The 14104-nt window shown below is 34.1% G+C and overlaps 1 long non-coding RNA gene across 1 annotated transcript in view; it reads right to left on the bottom strand.

Moving 5' to 3' along the window:
• Positions 1-13060, bottom strand: part of LOC144331397 (uncharacterized) — a 62723-nt gene extending 49663 nt beyond the window's left edge. Inside the window, exon 1 of the long non-coding RNA XR_013398496.1 lies at positions 12979-13060. This is a non-coding gene — a long non-coding RNA (uncharacterized LOC144331397). The remainder of the gene's footprint in view (positions 1-12978) is intronic.
• Positions 13061-14104: the final 1044 nt, after the last annotated feature.

Raw genomic sequence — 14104 nt, forward strand, 5'->3', positions numbered from 1 at the left:
GGGGCGAACTCCTCCCTCCTCCACGTTTTGTTCTATGTAGGCCTTCAATGAATTGGATGATGCCATTCCACGCTGGGGAGGGCAATCTGCTTTCCTGGGTCTACCAATTCAAATGCTCATTCTCTTTGGGAAACACCATCACAGACACACTGAGAAAGGATATTTAATATGGGCACCATGTGATACCCGTGTAGACATGTAAAATTAACTATTGCAACTGTAGCCACTGCTTCTGAAGGTGAAGCATGGTTAAAGGCATCAGCCACAGTCCGTAGAGGACAGGCTATTCAGAACCATAAAGCACCAAGGGCCGATAATGACACCTCGGATAACACTTCCATTCCACAGCTGAAGAAGGATGTGAAGCAGGACTAATTTTTACTTACGTTTCCTGTTTTGGGAGTGCTTTTTTTGATGGGGCCACTGATAAGTACAATCTAGTGGCTAAAGCTGCCACCATCCCAAGGCAGCCTTAAGAACTGTCGCTGTTTACATCCTGCAGAGGCAATTGTAAGCAGCAAACAAATAAGTAAGATTTGATGTTCTGTGTTATTTACAGCTTCAAGGACAACCCCATTTTAGTGTTTGCTAACTTATGCAGTCTTAAGCTCAACATCCCAACATGATAATTTATATTTTATTTAAAACCCCATAACATATTATTTATGTATCTAATAGATGAACAAGAAAGATTTTAAATGAATATTGACTGGAATATCCAGACAAACTTTAAGTTGGAGGCTGAACTTGAGCAGTGAAAACTTTGGAATTTGGCTGAGAAGATATGAGGTGGATAGTTAACTTAAGTGAAAAACATAAATAACAGTATGCAAATTGGTGCAATGATACTGTTTTTAGGGAAATGTGCCCCATGTCTGGAGTATATCATCTGGTTGATTTTAATAAGATTTTAGTCATTTTCATATTAGAAAAAAGTGACATCTACTTCTAGCACTATGATAAAATAGATACCTTGACAGACTAGTCTAATAAAAACAATTTAAAATGCTGGGTTAGCGAATGTATTCTTGGGTAGACAAGAAAATAAAAAAAACTTCAGATTCCAAAAACTATTTAAAAGTGGGAACCCAGAACAGCACATAATTTTTGGATCCTAGTGACCTTGTGTTTGTTTTTTGTAACCTTATGATCTAGGATGTATGGCTTAAAAGAAAACAAACAAATAAACAGAAGCTTACTCCGAACTTTGAATGAGAGCCTAGTAAGGGAGTCTACATAATGTTGTCACAGTGGACCAGAAGTACATTACTTCCCTGTGTACCCTCAAAGACTTCAGGAATAAGTGTAGTTAGACACAAATATTCTTACTATGTTTAAATTAACTAATTAAAGAAATAATTTATGTCTAGGCCTTTGGTGCTGAGTAAAGAGGAAAATAATTTCCTTTTGGAATAAGTAAGTAGGCCATAAGCCAACACTAATGTGGGTTTACAGCTCACATTTATACTGGCAGGGTAGCAATTAAAACCATGGGGTAAGAATTTATGTTAAGTTGTTCTGAGTTGATATTGTTCTTAAGAACTTGGAAAAGGCAAGTATAAGTACTCTTAGAAGTAACCCACCTTTATCCAACACCTCAAAGAGTTCTCCCAAGTAAAGTTTCAAAGAAAATAAGCTTATAATTAAAAACCAACTTAAAAAAACAAAAAAACAGAGTAGAACCGTTCTCTTGACTTCAGAAATAAATGTACTTAGACACGATTTTTTTTTTTTTTTGAGACGGAGTCTCACTCTGTTGCCCAGGCTGGAGTGCAGTGGCAAGATCTCTGCTCACTGCAACCTCCACTTCCCGGGTTCAAGCAATTCTCCTGCCTCAGCCTCCAGAGTAGCTGGGATTATAGGCGTGAGACACCATCCCCAGGTAATTTTTTTGTATTTTTAGTAGAGACGGGGAACACAAATATTTTTTTAAAATAACTGAAGATGGGAGTGGAGTCTACAGATAAAAAAAGCAAAAGACTATGAAAAATTAGACTTTAAAAGTAACAAGCACAACTCCTGAAAAACAAACACTTGAAATAATAATATAACAGGAGATTAGGCATAACGCAAACCAAAATTATACAACTGGGAAAAGTTATTAAATAATTATTTAGAGGGCAACTCAGAGAGATAGTGTGGACTGAAGCATTAGTATACTAAAATTTGAGAAACAAATGATATTTTCAAAAGTGTTAAATAAATTTATAATTATAAAATATTAAACTACATATATGTACGTGTATTAAAATTACTTAGGCACTAATTTTAGTGCCTAAGTAATTTTAATTTAATTAGTCCAAGAAATATTTCATTCATTCAAAATTTATTAACTTCCAATGTGCTAGGTTTTGGTGGTTTCACAATGGGCAAAAAAAGGCAAGACTATGCAATGTTGTGAAAAAAATCACTCTACAATAATAAGTGGTTTATTAGCACACTTAAAATTGGCAGGTAGCACAGATAGAATCGACAAAAAGTTTTTAATATTAAATCTATGACAATCTTTGGAAGGGTACAGTGGAACAGAAAGTGTGACCTTAATACACCAGATATTGTGAGAATTCCTCAAGAAACGGTAGGCAGATAAGATTTTATTGAAAAAAAAAAGTAGCCTGTAACAGACTGAGGAAAGAATTAGCTTAAAAGAATACAAGGTAGTCAAGGTTTTTCAAGTGAAGAAATGGAAGGATCACAGGGGCCAGAAAGGAATCATGAAACTACTCAGGGCTGGGTGGTTGCAGTATCATATCTGCTTGTTGAGGCTATTTGATCTCTTGCTTTTCATGCCTTTTGTACAAAGCTCAGGGTATCAGAAACATCTGTACCAGACAATGACAGAAAATGAAGATGTGAGGCCTGAAAGACAGTGCAGTGCCCTGGAAGGCTGGAAATTCTAGGTGGTATGGTCATCACTATCTACTGAAAATGAGTATTTCTGTGCATTGCTGATTACTGCCTTCTACTGCTTCTCCATGGCTGGTGGCATAAAGTAAGGTGTCAATATTAAATTATAGCATTAACACACATGCTTACATGGATCTAAAAACAGAGATGACAACCCATAAAAAAGACTAGAAAACCCTGAGAAAAACTTATAGAATTAAGAAGAGGTATCATCAATCCTAACAAGCAGATTTAATACAATAATAAAGAGGCTTTCAATAACAAATCTTTAAGAAATGATATTGTGTCATAAAATATATCTGTCTTATCATTAACCCAATAGTCACTTAAAACTACTAATTGTATACATTAAAAAATTAATAGAATATATAGCAAAAACACCACTGAAGAGCAAATTGTTAAAACACAAGTATAAATGGTGAAATTCCTCTAAAGAATAAAAAGAAAATCTGAAACCTTAAATTTAAAAAATGGAAAAACATGGTGTTCCACAACCATTTCTTAGAAGTTCCAGAGGGAAAGACTAGAGACACAGGAAGGAAATAAATAACCAGTAAAATATTTCCTAGATCCCTCTCCCTCAAAAAAAGACCTTTAGGTTGACAGACCTCACTGAATGATAAGCAGGGCAAAGAAAAATATAACCTCACATTGAGAAATTTAAACAACTTCAGAATGAGCCTGAAGGAACTATTTAGACAACAATAATTAAAAATTAAATTAAACAACACATAAACCTCAAAGCAACACAAAACCATTTCACATACCACAACACTGATGCATGAAGCAAATGAAATAATAGTTTCATATTGCTGTTCTGACAGGTTTATAGGTGTGGTAGTTTTACCAGGGCCAGGAAAGCTGCGAAAAACAGCAGATATGTTTTTGAAGGTTGACTTCCTTTGGAGCAGAGTCAGCAATATGCTGTGTTTCTGCGTATGAAACAGTGGTGATCTCACTGGCAAAAGAAATAGGTGAGGCCAACATTGCAGCCTAAAGTTGCAATATTAGTTTAGTCAAGCAAGATTGACACACAAGCCATAAATTTGACAAGGAGATCTAAGGATTGAGATAGCCATAGTATGCGTTCTCAAGTTCTGACATAGTCCTGGCAGTCTAGAAGGCAGTATTCACTTGCAAGACTGTTTATATGCACAGGATAGAATGAGGAGAACCCTACCTGTCTATACTCCCTTGGATAAAATATGAGTTATTCCACACATGCAGAGGAGACATGATGAGGCCCAGGGGAAACAAAACAAAACAAAACTGCGGTATATTTGCAAACTTTTAAAACTTTGAATACATTGCATAACACACATTCATTCAAAAGCAAATGCTGAAAGACTGATCAGTTCAAGGTTCAGGGCAAAACACCTGGCCAGTCGGTGGCTCTTTACTAATATATACTGACTTAGGTGTGAGCTTTAGGAAGCTATGCTTAAAAATAAAAACAGGAACAAATTAGAATGAGCAGATATCTCAGGAGTTGTACACTGTGGAAGTAACAGGAGAATGAGACCAGGTAGGTCACAGAAAAAGAAACAAACAAAAAGAACAGAAAAGAACAGTAATAAAAACCTTGTAGGAAAACCAGAACCAATAATTTCTTTAATATATTATCTAACAACAAGCCTGGTCTTCCACAAAATAATGTGTGAGACATGTCAAGTAACAAGAAAGTAACAAGTGTAACTCATACATAGAAAAAATTCAATCAATAAAAACTATCTCAGATGGAGAGCAGATACTGTGCCTAGCAGATACAAATGGTTACTATATATGTTTCAAAAACTTAAGAAAATCATGACTAAAGAATTTTTTAAAATATAAAATAATGAGTGGGAGAATATCAATAAAGAGAGATTTTAGAAAAAGAATTCAGTGAAAATGTTGGAGTTAAAATATAACTTAAATTTTTAAAATTTATTAGAAGAATTTATCTGCCATCATGAGAAAAATATAGTGAAGAAACAATGAACTTAAAAATAGAGCAATAGAAATTACACAATCCAAAGAAGAGTAAGTAAAGAATATGAAGAAAAAAGAATTGAACCTCAGAGACCTGTGAAACAACATCAAATTTATTAGCATATGTGAAGGAGAGTCCTAGAAAAAGAAGAGTAGGAATGAGGCAGAAAAATTACTTGAAAATATAATGGTTTTAAACTTCCCAAATTAGTTGCAAAACATTGATCTTTTGCACTCAATAATTTCAAGGAAATGCAAGTTGGATAAATTAAGAGATCCACTCATAGACGTTATATTCAAACTACTGACAGACAAAGACAAAGATAAAGAATTAAATGAAGCAACAGAAGAAAAACAAAAGGCTCATCACACACAGACAACAACAGTGTGATTAACAGCTGACTTCTTAACATGACAATGGAGGGCAGAAAACAATGGATGACATATTCAAAGTGCCGAAAGAAAAAATCAACCAAGATACACACATACACATCCATAAAAACTATCATTCAAAAGTGAAGGTGAAACAAAGACATTTTCTGAAAAACAAAGACTGATAGCATGTATTCCTAGTAGACCTTCCTTAGGAGAAATAACAGCCTTTTAGGCTAAAAAGAAGTCAAAGCAGATAGTATCTCCAATTCACAAGAATAAATAAAGATCACTAGAAAACATAATTATATAGGCAAATATAAAAGCCTGTGTAAATATATATTTTCCCTTTTTCTTAACTGATTTAATAGATGTTTGCATGTAACAATAATTATGAAATTGTATAAAGACTTCATGTTATAAAATGTAAGTCATATATGCATGTATACATAGCACAAAAAAGGAATAAGAAATTGAGTTATATTGGAGCAAATATTTTGTATTTTAATGAAATTAAGTACCAATCTGAAATTAATTGTGACAAAAGAGAGTGTATATTGTAATTCCTAGAGCAGTACTAAGAAACTAACTTAAAAATGTGCAAAATTTTTTACCAACCTGATATTTTTGAAAACAACAAATAAATAAAGTATGCAACAAAATAAAACAAGAAACAAATTAAAGGGTACAATATAAAATATCTATTTAACATAAAATAAAATATCAAATATACTTTTGGTATAAGTATAAAAAGAAATGACAAACATATAATTAAAAATTATAAAAAGTATAAAATGTATAAAGTATAAAAGTGTACTTTAGAAAGTATAAAAGTATAAAAAGAAATGACAAATCTTTGGATATATTGGCCAAAAATTAAACTATGAAAACATACATTTGAAAAACAATTCATAAAATAGAGGACATGACTACTAATGCTATAAAAGTTAAAAGTATTATTGATGGACACTATGAAATTTATGCCAACAAGTTAGGCAATTTAGTTGAAATAGATAAATTCTGAGAAATATAGAAATGATCAAAAATGACTCAAGATAAAATACACAATCTGAATAGACATACAATGTGCAAATAATTTGAATTAATAATTACAAATCTTCCTGCATACAAAATTCCATGTTTGATGTATTTACTGGAAAAATTTATGAAATAGAGATGAAATAATAGTATTCCTTCACGAACTCATCCACAAAAAGTGTAAGTTGAAGATAAAGGAAAAAACGGAAGGAAAGGGAATCTGCCCGACTTATTCTAAGGGGACAGTATTTGTCTCATATACCAGAGTCAAAGACATTGTAAGAAAAGAAAACTATAGACCAGTATCCTTCAGGAATATAAATACAAAAATTCTCAACAAAGTATTAGCAACCAAATCCAGCTAAAGATAAATGGGATTATACACCATAAACAAATGAGGCTTATCCCAGGAATAGAAGCTTGATTTAATATTAAAATAGCAATTAACATAATTTACAATATTAATAAGCTAAAAGGCAGTATTACATAATTATCTCAATAGATTAAAAATTGAGATAAAGCTAAAATAGTAAAAGTTGTCAACAAATAACAATAGAATAGAATGGTACTCTTACAAAGTCATCTATGAAAAATCTACATCTAACTTAGTGAAAGACTGCATTTCCTCTAAGGATGGCAAAAAGGCAAGGATGTCCTTTCTTTCCATTTTGATTCAATCTTATACTAGAATTTTATGCTGTAAAATTCACTAGAGGTTGTAGCCTATGCAATAAAGAGAAGAAATGGAACTCAGGATGAAAGTAAGAAGTACAACTGTCTTTATTTGTAGATAGCATAATCCTGTAAGTAAAAAATCCTAAGGAATTCTTAATGCATTTACTAGAACTAGTAAATATATTCAGCAAAGTTGCAGGGTCAAAATACAAAACTCAGTAGTTTTTCTACATGCAATGAATAGTCAAAGATGAAATTATAAAAACAATTTTAACTATATAGCATCAATAAGATAAAAATATTTTAAAAATTTAAATTCAATGCAATCCCTATAAAATTCACTTCAGGTTTTTTTTTTTCTTTTTCTTTTCTTTCTTTCTTTCTTTTTTTTTTTTTTGCAGAAATTAACAAGGAGATGTTAAAATGTATGTGAGTATGTAAAGGACCTAGAATAGCCAAACAGTTTGAAAAAGATAAACTAAGTCATAGAACTTACAAGTTTTCATTTCAAAGGGTTTGGCCCATAATCCCAAAAGACACAATCCCTAATGCCATAATTCCAAAAGATCAAAATCTCTAGAGTTTAAAATCCTGAAAACCATAATCCTGAAAGATCAAAATCCTGAAAATATAATTCTAAAAATGTTTTAAAGATATTTACTTACATTTGTAAAGAGGTTTTAATTTGAGAAACATAAAAACATGATAGAACACTTCATAGGCCACTTTGCATGATAAAATAGGCAATAATTACATATTTTGTAAACATAACCACTCAGTTATACTAATTACAATTACATGGATATAACAGTTATGGGCAAATAAACTGTAATCATGAAGAAACAGGTCAAAAAGCAAAATGTATAAATGTAAATCACTATGGTTGGTAATTGTGTGCACCCAGCTTTATAACTGCAGTTATTTGAAATGCTGTGATGGACAACCTAAGTCTTGTTTTGTTTTGTTTTTGAGACAGAGTCTTGCTCTGTCTCCCAGGCAGGAGTGCAACGGTGCAATCCTGGCTCACTGCAACCTCTGTCCCCCACCGGGTTCAAGGGATTCTCCTGCCTAAGCCTCCCGAGTAGCTGGGATTACAGGCATGCACCACTGTGCCCGGCTAATTTTCATATTTTTAATAGAGATAGGGTTTCACCATGTTGGCCTGGCTGGTTTCTAACTGCTGACTTCAAGTGATCCACCTGCCTTGGCCTCCCAAAATGCTGGGATTACAGGCATGAGCCACTGCACCTGGCCGACAACCTGTCTTTTGATGAGATGGATCAAAAACACAACGGGTCACCACTATGTATGCAGTCACCCAAAGAGCTGAAATCTCAGGAAATATTGTCATTAACAAAAGTTATGCAGATGTATAAAAAGGACATCTCTTTATTTAGTGAGGAAGTGTCCACATTTTTACATGCATATACAATGCTTACACACAATGTCCATGTTGTGGTAATGCACTTTCGTTGAGTCAAATTTGTGAAAAGTGCATAAAATGAATTAGAGCTCTCTAAAAGTCTTTATACACTTTATATCTTCAGTACTGAAAATTATGTGAAGATAAAATGCATAGCATAGCAAATTGGTGCTATGGGTGAAGGGGCAGATGTCATATATGACTGAACAATTTGGTAGGGAAAATTTCTTGTATTTTTTGCATGTGTTTTCACTTCTATGATCTTTGAAACACTCATTGCACTTGTATTTGGGGAGTCATTGTGATGTACAAATTGTATAAGCATATGCTATCCTTTTAAAAGTTTGATTATTGCTGGGCCATTGCAAGTAAGCAATTTTCTGCCTTTGTAGAACCAATAATAATTAATTTTTAAACTTTTAACTTTCACCATTATGTAGCCTTGTACACTTAACTTATCAAAGCCATTTTGTGAGGGAACAATTTCACAGATCTCGTCCACTGTGTTGTAAGGAATACAGTAAGAGGAAATGATATTTAGCTTCCCCAGTACCAAACCTGTGCTAGTCAGGATTCTTCAGAGATACAGAGCAAATAGGATATGTAGATCGATATATCAGAGGAGGTTTATTAGGGGAATTGGCTTACACAGTTATGGAGACTGAGATGTCCCACAGCAGGCTGTCAGCAAACTGGAGACCTTGAGATGCCGGTTGAGTGGCTCAATCCAAGTCCAAAGGTCTCAGAACCAGGAAAGCTGATGATGTAACTCTAAGTTTGCACACCAAATCCTCAGGACCTGGAGAGTAGCTGGGGTGGAGGTCCTGGAATCCAAAGGCCAGCAAGCCTGGAGTTATGATGCCCAAGGCAGCAGAAGAAAAGTCTGTCTCAGCTCTGAAAGAGAGATCAAATTGGCTTATGTATTTGTTCTCTGCAGGACCCTGGCCCATTAGATGGAACTTGCCAACACTGAGGATAGATCTTCCCCACCTAGTCTTCTCAGACTTATACACTAGTCTTCTCTGAAAACACTGTCACAGACATACCTTAAATAATGCTTTACTAGGTTTCTAGGTATCCCTTAATCCAGTCAACACCTAAAATTAAGTCCACAAATCTATCCCTTGTCAACCTGTCACCCATTCACATCTTCTTAAGTTATACTTAATTTCCAAATAAAGACAATAGCAAGGTGATAGTTCCACTTAACATGATGCAACTATACTGTGCACAACCAAAAATGTACTAAACGTTCCCCAGAATTTGGCTTTAAGAATTTCAACATTCGGGATTTTAATCTTTCAGAATTATCATTTTTGGAATTTTAGATGTTAGGAATTTTTAGACTTTATGGAGTTTGATTTTTAGAGATTGTGATCTTCTGAGATTTCAGTATTTGAGACTTTGGTGTTTGGGATTGTATCTTATGAGATTATGATCTGTACCAACTTTCAAAATGTGCTATAAAGCTAGAGTAATAAAGACCCTGTAGCATGGCACAAGAACAGACATACAATCAATGGAACAGTATTAAAAGTTTAAAACTAAGCCCTAACATTTATGGTCAACTGATTTTTTAAAACATTTGCTAACACAATTCAAAGGGGAAAGGAAATTCTCTTTTTGAAATGGATATTCTCAAGAAAATAAAGCTGTTTTAAAGACTTTAGAAACTGAACAAGATGTATAAATACAAAGCTAACTAAAAATAGAAAAAGAGCAAATAGAGATATTTCCAAAACTAACCACAGGTAGATAAAAGAACCAAGAGAGACATTTTGTGGTGACAAAATATACCACCTATCAAGTCTACATTATAACCATAATATAACAATGATAAAATATATACTACAAAATCTGTTAGAAATGTAAAAGTAAGCTTACAAGTCATTAATCAGAGTAAGTTTTTAAACATATTTCTCTCACAATTAATAGGTTATATAAATAAAAATAAGGCAGAATATTGAGGACTGAATAATGTTAAGACTCATCTAATAGATAAAATAGTATTTTTACAGCTAAGACATAGAGAATAAACTTTTTCCAAAGATTTCAGAAATTCACTAAAATTCAGCATATTTTACATCACAAAGGAAGTCTTATAATTTCTAAAAATTATGTTTATATATGGCTGCAAGATATTATTATATCTAGCTGCATTTATTGCATAAAGTCAAAAAGGTTAAGAATTATAAAAGTATTATACTCAGGGCTGAGTGTGGTGGCACATATCTGTAATCCCAGCACTTTGGGAGACCGAGATGGGTGGATTACCTGAGGTCAGGAGTTCCAGACCAGCCTGATCAATATGGTGAAACCCTATCTCTACTAAAAATACAAAAATTAGCCGGGTGTCATGGAAGGTGCCTTGTAGTTCCAGCTACCGGGGAGGCTGAGACAGGACAATTGCTTGGAGCTGGTAGGTGGAGGTTGTAGTGAGCCGAGATCATGCCACTGCACTCCAGCCTGGGTAACAGAGTGAGACTCTGTTTCAAAAAAAAAAAAAAAACAAAAGTATCATACTCAAATCTACACACTTCAATATTAAACAACCAACCACAGACCGTCTATGCCCATTGCTTCTAACTAATTATTTTTCACAAATATATATAAGAGATGAAGAGCTGAATGACATGTTTGGCATCATTTTCTCAAAGAACCTTACCAAAATAACAATAAGGTGAGTTTTAATTTTATCATTTGAGAAATAAAGCCACAGGACAAAGATAGGTAGAAAGAACACACGGGGATGGAGGAGGAAATTGGAAAACACATGAACAAATCAGTACTGCTTCCACAGAATGTGCGGAAAGCCATAATACAATGTCTTCCTTACTGTAGTAATTATAACTAACCAGATAACATACAAAGTGACAGTTATTTTATGTCCATGAGAAAGCTGAGATCACAAAGCAGCCTAATGAAATAAAATCCAGAAATTACCAGTCTTTTCTTGCCAAGTTGGGATTCTGCTTTCACCTTTGGCAGAGTAACATGAGAAGGTAGAAGCCACCATAGACACAGGTGAAGGTGGCTGTTACTGAATTTTTAAATAAAAATGTAAAGGCTTATTGTGGTCTGGAATGGTTGGTATCTTGGGGGGCTCCAGACACAAAGGAATCTATAACTGTCTCTTTTCCAAGGACCTTATTAAGTAAGTGCTCTCTTGAAAGAGTGAAGGTAGGGACCCCTATCTGAGATACAGGTATGCTGGGCCTGCTGTTGTCTGAGGTCAGAGGAGAACTAGATAAACCCACTTGAGCTCTGGCACTTATATAGATTAGAAGGCAGACACAGTCTGTCATAGGCAGCTTCTAAGATGTTCTTAGTGATCCCTGCCTCATGATATTCATGCCTTTGAGCGATCTTCTCCCCTTGAGTTTGGCCTGGGCATATTAATTAGATTGTAATGAATGGAAGGTGGCAAAAGTGACATTACTTCTGAGGTTACATATGAAATTCTGTCTTCCTTCTTTGCCATCGCTCGCTCTCACTCTCTCTAGGTTGCTCATGAGTCTGCACTGTGGAGAGACCCATATAAGTGAACTTGGAAGTTATTTTGAGATTAGAAGTCTCTTTCCTCAGTCATATCCTGAGACGTCTCCCAACTCAGCCACATCTTGATTGCAGTCCTGTGAGAGACTCTAAAGCCAGACTGTCTAGCTAGGTGGCTCCCAGATTTCTGACTCAGAGAAATTCTCAGAAAATGAATCTTTGATGTTTTAAGCCATTAAGTTTTGGAGAGTGTTGTGCAGCAATAGCTAAGCATACATAGACCTTTGCTGGAGGGAAGACATCAGAGAGAAATCTATTTATCTGCCTAAGTATGGAGAAGAGATAGAGAACCAGTACTCTGGGTCTTATGCAAAAACCAAAAATAAAGAGAAAGCCTTGAAAGTAGCCAGGGAAAACAAAACATATTAAATAGAGAAAACAATAGTAAGAATGATGACTGACTTCTCATCAGAAAACAGCAATGGAGACTATAAGACAATGGAATAACATATTTAAAGCCCCCCCCTTTTTTTTTAAAGGAAAAAAGTCAAACTAGAATCCTATATCCTGCAAGTCTACACAGAAAATGAGACGAGAATGTGTGAGAAAAGATAAATTACAGAACCAGTCTAGGGGGTCCAGTAACCTAATGTTTAACCCTAGAAATGAGTTCCTGAGAGAAGAAAGAAAAGGGAGGAAAGGAAATTATCAATGAAATAATGGAAAATATTTTCCCAGAAATTAAAAGAAGTGTTTAAAAAGTGAACAGACTCTGTTCACCTAATATATTGAATGAAAAGAGACCTACATGAAAATACCTTATGTGATTATGGGGACAGAATATATATATTGTATATGTATATGTATATGTATATGTATATGTATAATGTACACACACACACAGGGAAAGAGAGAGAAAGAATCAAGAATCAGAGGTTCGATAGTCATTATAGACCTCAATCACACCCTTGGAAGCTAGAAAACAATGTAGAACTTCCTTCAAAATTAATTATTTCTAACTGAGAATCTATTCCCAATCAAATTAATTGTGGGAGTTAATTAAGAAATTATCAAAACCGAATACTTTAAAACTTTACCTATTACACACCCTCTTTCTCAGGAAACCACTAAAGGATATGTCCCGCCAAATCGGTGGAGTAAATCAAGAAGGAGAACGATAAGGAATCCAAGAAATAGAGGGATCCAATGCAACAGAAGCAAATGGAATCCTCAGGAAGATGGTAAGATTCTAAAAAGGCAGGTACCTAGCAGGACAGGGATCCCTTCTGTCCAGCCTGAGGCATCTAAGAAAATCTGTAAGGGTCTCTTCAAGCAGATAACAGTGGCAGCATACCTAATGTGTCTCAACTTCTTGTAATGAGAATTTCACTGCTGAAAAAGTTTGGTTGTGAAGTAATGATGAGCTCACAGAAAATAAACTATAGGAAAATAATATGCTGTTCAGGCAACAATATAATCAATGGTGGATAATATTTATGGACATACTGAAGTAGGCATGACTACCGATCTAGCCAAAATTAAAGTATATTGGGAAAAGTGTGGGGGTGTTAGGATGGGTGGGAGTGGTTTTGCAAAGAATCGGTAAAAAACAGCTAAGAATCCATATTATATTTGAAAAGTCAATATATAATTTTAAGATTAGAGGTTTTTAACAACCTAAGTATATTCTTTAGATGCATTAAGTCAAATAACAGAAGATGTGGCTCACTGACTTTAAATTAGTTACTTAAAAGGAATGAGAAATGTGGTGAGATTTCTTTAACAAACTTTGTAAAACTATTTGATCTTTTAAATTATGGAACATAAGGCTAGAACTATATGAGATCAAAAGGAACAAAGAATAAAAAACCAACATTTAAAATTCTTTAGAGTTAAATGACAATTATAGTACCACATGTGTTTTTAGTAAAAGCACATACACACATATGCAGGTATACAAACACAAACATGAATGCACATACACACATATTGAGACACAAGTGTACACATACCTATATTTGAATATACAAAGACACATGCACTCATACTGATAAACACAGAAAATCTTCTATATTTGTTCATGCCTTATGTACATGGCTTTATAAGAAAAGGAGGAGAGTCCTGAGCTAAAATTGGGCATGTACAAATATAGAAATGATTATATATATGTACATATAAAACATATATATACACATGCATATATGTACATATGACACACATACA

This window comes from Macaca mulatta, chromosome 9 (assembly GCF_049350105.2).
Source record: "Macaca mulatta isolate MMU2019108-1 chromosome 9, T2T-MMU8v2.0, whole genome shotgun sequence".
NCBI classification, from domain to species: domain Eukaryota; kingdom Metazoa; phylum Chordata; class Mammalia; order Primates; family Cercopithecidae; genus Macaca; species Macaca mulatta.